Raw genomic sequence first — 8,285 nt, 5'->3', positions numbered from 1 at the left:
AAAGACACAAATACTGAGACCTGAGGGACAATTCTGGGCATATTTACTCAGAAGAAAGTCAATTGAGTTCTGTAGGAGAACTCTCAGGTAAATGTGCCTAGGATCCAAGCTTTGCAGCCATATTCTATGCAAATTTAGGTGTGCCTAAAGCCCTTTGAAATCAATGGGCTTAAATGCACCTAACTCTACACAAGATTGCAATTTTAGCCTTGGTCCTATAGGCATACTTAACTTGAAAATAAATCCCTGTACAGATATCTGTAAAAGGTAAAGTGTGCTGTCAAGTTGATTTCGACTCCTGGAGCCCACAGAGCCCTGTGGTTTTCTTTTGGTAGAATACAGGAGGCGTTTAATATTGCCATCTCCCGCGCAGTGTGAGATGATGTCTTTCAGAATCTTCCTATATCGCTGTTGCCCGATATAGGTGTTTCCCATAATCTGGGAAATATACCAGAAGGGATTCGAACCGGCAATCTTCTACTTCTTAGTCAGGCATTTCTGTACACATGTGTATATGTTTTTATGTGAATGATCATGGCCACCTTCGGAAGTACCTGAAACTGCATGTCCAACAGACCCACAGTTAGCCTCCTACTATCCCATCTCACTCCCAGATGATCAGGGAGCCTGCAAAGGGGGCGGAACTGGCTGTGTGGGCTTCCTCTGACCCCTGAAGAAAAGCCACACCACCCAATGGGATTTAAGGGGTGAGAGGAGCTTCCTCCCTTAACTCTGGTTTGGGCGAGCTGCCCAAACCGGATGACACATTGGAGGCTCCGGACCCTCGGTTTGGTAAGTGTACCTTACTACAAACCAAGGGTTCATCCAGAAGTTTGTGGGGAGGAATCAGAACCGCAGTTCCGATTATTCGTATGTCACAGAGGACCAACCTGAGGTGGGTTTGCCTCAGGTTTCCCGTGAGATCTGAAAGCGGCTTATGTGTTTCCATTTTAAAAGTTAATCTGAGTGCAGACCTTCTCAAATGCAGGGTACAGACAGGAAGTGTACTGTACTGCACTGAACATAATGCATGGATAATGTATAGATTGGTACAGCTACAGTACAGATCATGCATGCAGAGGAGAGCTGGTCATGTGGTAGCAAGCATGACTTGTCTCCTTAGCTAAGCAGGGTTCACCCTGGTTGCATATGAATGGGAGACTAGAAGTGTGAGCACTGTAAGATATTCCCCTTAGGGGATTGAGCTGCTCTGGAAAGAGCATCTAGGTTCCAAGTTCCCTCCCTGGTATCTCCAAGATCAGGCTAAGAGAGATTCCTGTCTGCAGCCTTGGAGAAGCCACTGTCAGTCTGTTTAGACAATACTATGTTAGATGGACCTGTGGTCTGACTCAGTATATGGCAGCTTCCTGTGTTCTTATCTGTATGCATACATGCAGTTCGTGCATGTGTTGAACATAAGATGTTAATAGGGCTTAAGTCCTTTTGAAACTCTCTCCTTCTTTTGAGTAAGCATACATAAAATGAGACTATTCTACGGGAATCTATAGAATACAATTTGGAATCTAACCTTCCAAATAAACCTATTTACAGTCAGGCTGTTAAATTTGGTACAGCCCACTTATAGCAACAAAGGAAGCTGCCTTATACCAGTTCAGACCTCTGATCCATCTCACTCTGTATTGTACAATGACTGGCAGCAGCACTCAAGGTTTCAGGCAGGAGTCTTTCTCAAGTCTTCCCTAGAGATGCCAATGATTGAACTTGGGACTTTTTGCATGCAAAGCAGATGCTCTACTGCTGAGATACGGTCCCAACTCTACAATGTTTGCTTGGAAGTAAACAGCTCTTGCCTGTGGGCTTCCCAGAGGCATCTGGTGGGCTGCTGTGTGAAATAGGATGCTGGACTAGATAGGCCTTGAGCCTGATCCAGCAGGGCTGTTCTTATGTTCTTAAGAGCTCAGTGCTCTGAACTCCCAGTTAAGTGTTGTTTAGGATTGCAGCCTTAGTTAAATTCCTTTTGAGGAAGGATGGGTAGTATCTGCAAGTCTAAAAATACAATTGACTGTATTATTTATGCGGGAAAGTGCAGCTCTATGGATTTCTCCCATCTGTTCAGCTGAAGAGAAATAAATTGAAGTTAAATGGGCTTTTAGAAAAATCATTATGGCTTAAATTGAACATGGTTCATTGGGAAAATAAAACCATATGTGTTACATTAGTTTCTCATCTTTGCTTTGTCCCAGTTTTGCTTGATTGGATTCATGTCATATTTGGTGTTTCAAATGTGACACTGGAGTTAAAAGCCCCCAAACCACTCTGCATTTTCAGAATTGTGCTTAGGGTTGCATCTGGGTGATCCATTAAAAAAATCAATGGAGTTGCATAACATTCCACAGGCTTCTCAGAGACTAGCGATGTGAGGTGCTTGGTTGGATTGTTCTAAAACCCCACCCACAATGCATCTTTAGTGTGCATATATTACCTTAATTTATGCCTTGGTCACATCCAGCTTGGACTACTGTAACACACTGGAGGTGGAGCTAAATTAAGCTGCCTCTGAAACATGTATGAAGTTTCCAGAATATGCCAAGTTGTTGACTGTAGTTAGCCGTTGGAGCACAATGATTCTTACAACAGCTATTCTGAGGCTCACCTCCCAAAGAAGCCTACCCACACATTGAGATCTGGCACTCCTATGTTACACTGCAGGACCAGGACATGTAAACCAATAACAAATAAGATGCATTATAAGGTCAGAATTGTCCACTTCATCACACTGGGCCATTTCCAATAATACTGGTCCCAGCACCCCTCATGAAGAGGGCAGGGACGCACCTGGATGCTACTAGATCACTCATGCCTCCTACTTATCTTTCCCCTCATATAGGTTTACCTGGCTGAGGTGCTGAAGGGGGAGGTCACTGTCACCCAGGCAATGGATCTGCTGCTTTTCACTGCACCCCACCTGGTGGCAGCAGAAGGGCAGCCACCGGTCATGGAAGAAACTGAGCCCCACTCTTTGACTCAGCCACTCTGTGAGCCCTGCATTTCACATTCTCACTTCCTCTGGGTGATGAAATGGGCTCCATTTCTCCCCCTGGGGGTGGTTGGGGCAGATGCTGCCTTCATTTGCTGTCATACTGGTGTAACCATCTCAAAGTCCTGGATCCTGATACTTCTTTGGTCTCTTTCAGCCTCTCTGTACATATGCACAAAGTGCTAAGAATTTGAGGCTGGCAGGAGCAGAAGAGAAAGATCATTAACTTGGGATGCTTTATTGATTGATTGATTGATTGATTGATTTGATTTGATTTGATTTGATTTTTATACCGCCCTTCCAAAATGGCTCAGAGCGGTTTACAATTAAAAACAGAAACCATTAAAACCAATAACAATTAAAACAGAGATATAAATATTAACGCCAATTAAAAAACATCTTAAAAAACAAACTATCATAACAATTAAAAACCTGAAAACCAGGTTAGCATTAAAAAAATTAAAACCAATCAAAAACCTGAAAGGCCAGGCCAAACAGATGGGGTTTAAGGGCTCTCTTGAAGGTCAGTAAAGAATTAAGATTATGAATTTCTGCTGAGAGTGTATTCCACAGCCTGGGAGCAGCCACAGAGAAGGCCCGCCTCTGAGTTGCCACCAAACAATCCAGTGGTAACTGGAGACGGACCTCCTCAGATGACCTTAACGTGTGGTAGGGATCATGTAAAAGAAGGCACTCTCTAAGGTGACTCGGACCCAAGCCGTTCAGGGCTTTAAAGGTAATAACCAGCACTTTGTATTTTCCCCAGAAACATATTGGAAGCCAGTGTAATTGTTTTAAGACAGGCATAATATGGTCTCTCCGGGTTGCCCCAGAGACCAATCTGGCTGCCGCATTCTGAACTAACTGAAGTTTCCGGACCACAAACAAAGGCAGCCCCACATAGAGGGCATTTCAATAGTCAAGCTGGGAGGTTACCAGCTGATGCACCACTGTTTTGAGGTCATCCTCTCCAAGGAATGGGCGCAGCTGTCGAATCAGCCAAAGCTGATAGAAAGCACTCCTGGCCATGGCCTCCACCTGAGATACCAGGGTGAGGCCTGGGTCCAGGAGTACTCCCAAGCTGCGCACCTGCTCCTTCTGGGGAAGTGTAACCCCACCCAGCACAGGAAGATCTAACTCACCCCTCAGATTCTGAACCCCCACAATGAGCACCTCCATCTTGCTTGGATTGAACTTCAATTTGTTCTCCCTCATGCAGCTCATTACTGCCTGTAGGCAGACATTTAGAGAATGAGTGCCATTTCCTGAAGATGAAAGAGAGAAGTAGATTTGGGTGTCATCAGCATACTGATAACACTCAGCACCAAACCTCCTGATGACCTCACCCAGCGGTTTCATGTAGATGTTAAAAAGCATTGGTGACAGAATGGAGCCCTGAGGGACTCCATATAACAGCTCCTGTTTTGAGGAGCAACTGTCACCAAGCTCCAGTATCTGGAATCTACTTGAGAGATAGGAATGGACCCACTGCAAAGCAGTGCCCCCATCCCCAACTTCCCCAGGTGATCCAGAAGGATACCATGGTCAATGGTATCGAATGCCGCCAAGAGATCCAGAAGAACCAGCAGAGTCACTCTCCCTCTGTCGATTCCCCGGAAAAGGTCATCTATCAGGCCGACCAAGGCTGTCTCAATCCCATAGCCAGCTCTAAAGCCAGTTTGAAATGGGTCTAGATAATCAGTTTCCTCCAAGACTGCCTGGATCTGGTTAGCCACCACCCTCTCAATCACCTTGCCCAACCAAGGGAGATTGGAGATTGGCCTATAATTATCCATCGCTAAGGGGTCCAGGGAAGGCTTATTTAAAAGCGGTCTAACCATTGCCTCCTTCAGACAGGGGGGCATCCTGCTCTCCCTCAGTGATGCATTTATGATATTAACTAGGCCACCTCCAACAATCTCCCTGCTGGATAGAAGTAGCCAAGTTGGGCAAGGATCCAGAGAACAGGTGGTAGGCTGCACCGCCCCAAGCAGCTTGTCCACATCCTCAGGAGTCACAGATTGAAACTGATCCAATCTAATACTGCAAGAGGGATCACTGGACACCTCCTCCATAGACGTTGCAGAAATAGTGGAGTCCAAGTTGGCCCAGATACAGAAGATCTTATTTGCAAAGAACCCATTAAAGGCATCACAGCAGAGCAACTCCAGGGACTGATTGGAAGTAGAAGGAGCAGAAACCAAACTCCTCACAACCCGGGATAGCTCTGCTGATCGTGAACCAGCAGCCGCAATGCACGCAGACCAAAATCTCTTTTTCACTGTGCATACCGCCACTGCATAAGCCTTCAAATGGGTCACATGCTGAATCCTGTCAGATTTGAACCGAGTTCTCCTCCACTTGCGCTCTAGTCATCTACCCAACTGCTTCAGCCCCTGCAGCTCCTCAGTATACTAAGGGGCCATTTTTGCAGCAGGTTGGAAGGGATGCTTAGGAGCAATCATGTCTACTGCCCTCTTGAGTTCCAGGTTCCCACCAGGTCATCGACAGAATCACTGGCCGCACCAACGTCAAAATCCTCCAAGGCCTTTTGAAATCCCACTGGGTCCAGCAGCCTTTGGGGACGGACCATCCTAATAGGTCCACCACCCCTGCAGGGGTGGATTGTGGCTGTGAGACCAACCTTAACCAGGTAGTGGTCCATCCATGACAATGGGGAAACCATTGGATCCCCCACCCCACAGACAAACACAGTCAAACACAGACAAGCTGCATGTGGACTGAGACATTTGATTCTTGATTGCTCATTTGCATGGTTTGCCAGCCTTACCTGTTTCTAGGGAAACTAAAACAGACGAAGATGTTAGAGATGAAATGATACTTATTCTGTCCTCTGTGAGATGCAGTGCCTAGAGGGAATAAGTGGGCACCAGTTAACTAGATCATCATAGCTGAACTCTTATTGTTTACAGACAAATTTAAGTAAAGCCCTGACAATTATAATTAATTGATTGATTAAGTGCTGCCAAGTTGGTGTCGACTCTTAGCGACCACCCAGATAGATTCTCTCCAGGACAATCTGTCTTCAACTTGGCCTTTCAGGACTCTCAGTGGGGCATTCATTGCTGTCGTAATTGAGTCCATCCACCTTGCTGCTGGTCATCCTCTTCTCTTTCCTTCAACTTTCCCCAGCATTATGGACTTCTCAAGGGAGCTGGGTCTTCGCATAATGTCCCCAAAGTATGATAATTTGAGCCTGGTCATTTGTGCCTCGAGTGAAAATTCGGGATTGATTTGTTCTATGACCCATTTGTTTGTTTTCCTGGTTGTTCATGGTGTCCTCAAAAGGAGCTATTAACTTCCTAGACTAGTAGCCGTGGGTGCCCTGGAGTTATACTCAGATTGCTTCTGTGACCTGGGAAGCATGTGTTCTATGGAAATGCAGTCCTGAAGCAGGACCTTTCATCTCTTCTATGTGGTGTCCAGGAAATGCATTTTGATCTGTACCCATGAAATTTTTCTCTAGTGGGACTGTATGTTTATTTTATATATGTCTTTTAAAAAAGTTACTAGGGATATGCAATTCAATTCACATGTGAATCAGTCTGCACCAAATTGGGGGCAATTTGCAGATTTACCATGAACCGAATTGCCCCTTAAATGAAGGGGATGATTTGAGGTTGAGTTGAATCAGCTCCAGTTCAACGCGAATAGATTTTCATTATTTGAACAGCCATTTTGGTGGGCTTTCCCACTTTCTGGTTGGTTTTCTGGCACTGGCTTCTGATTGGCTCAAGATCTCCCTGCTAACTGGTTGGCTTGTTATCATACACAACATGGACAACTGTACCCACATTGGCTGGGGGGAAAGGATGAGGGAGGGGGACACTTTTGGAGGGAATTTCAAAATGTATATTCAAAGGGACTGGGAAGCAGAGAGAGAGAGAGAGAGAGAGAGAGAGAGAGAGAGAGAGAGCGCTAGCTCTTATGAAGAAGAGACAGGACGGGAGGGAGGAAAGAGGAAGGAAGGTTTTATTTTGTGGTTTTCTTTTCTCAGCACTGAGTACATGCTGTGCTTTTGCTACTATAACTGTTTTGCTGGGTCTCAAAGGGGGAACAAAAAAGGAGGGAATTTCAAAATGTATTCAAAGGGATTGGGAGGTAGAAAGAGCCCTTACATCAGGGGAAGGGGAAGGAATAAAGGAAGGTTTGATTTTGTGGTTTTCTTTTCTCAGCACTGAATATAATGCTGTGCTACCTATTGCTGCTATAACTATCTGGTTTTGCTGGATCTCAGATTGACAAAGGCAGAACTTGGCTGCCTTCCTGCATTCCTTGAATTGTGGTTTTGTTTTGTTTGTGAGATGGTGTTGTGGTGATAAATGGACAGTAGCAGTTCAGCTCTCTGTGTGTGTGTGTGTGTGTGTGTGTGTGTGTGTGTAACATTTCTTGGTAATTGCTGTGAAGAGCTCCATGTCTGGCCTTGAAAGTAACTTGTGCTTTACTCACAACTCTGGTTTGCTCTGCAAGGTGCACTCACTCAGTCAAAATGTGGCTAAAGATGTTGCTGTAGTTTAGCTTATGGCTATACTTGCTGGCTGATAAAGGTGCTGCTGTGCTGTGGCAGCTGTTGCAAGTAGAACACAGTCATAATTGTGTAAAAGAGAGCAACTTGTGCCAATGATGTTACTGCAGCACAGGCACTGTGGCTGGCAGTGGATTCTGGGTCAGTCATTCTTTTTTGGCCACCATTGGACTGGCAAAAATGTGTTGTTCTGTGTTGGGAGGGACTGTATGTGCTTCTGTTCTGCAGTGTTTTTCTGTCATGCCCCCGGTCTCAGATAGTGAGGAGGAAGGGGATACTGACAGCCCTCCAGCCAACGCATGGGTATCTGGGGGGCAGAGCCCGGCTGTCAGTTCCCAAAAAATAGCCGAAGCAGGTCCAGCTGCTGTGTGTTGACACAGCAGTCTGGGGCAGCAGAGTCAGGGACTGAGGAATCAGATGTTGAGTTAAACAGGCAACCCCTGATGACTCCGCAACAGAGGAGAGTCACAAGACGGCACCAACAGCTGGAAACTTTAAGGAGAAGTAGGCAGCTCTTTCAGAAAGCTGGTAAGCTCTGAATCCCTGCCAGCTGAGAATTATCAGCTCAGACTATAAATCACATCTGCAGCCTGCAGTCAGGTGCTGGAAGACAACACACGTCTTTCTTGGAGCATTTACCAGTCCCTAACCTGAGCCAGAGTGATTCCTAGCCGTGTGTTAGCCTCTGCGACCCAGACTGGAACACTGTCTCTTGCCATGCCCTGCTCTGCTTCTGGCTCT

The sequence above is a fragment of the Hemicordylus capensis genome, chromosome 6 (genome assembly GCF_027244095.1).
Source record: "Hemicordylus capensis ecotype Gifberg chromosome 6, rHemCap1.1.pri, whole genome shotgun sequence".
Classification (NCBI taxonomy): domain Eukaryota; kingdom Metazoa; phylum Chordata; class Lepidosauria; order Squamata; family Cordylidae; genus Hemicordylus; species Hemicordylus capensis.
This window is presented reverse-complemented; position numbering follows the sequence as displayed.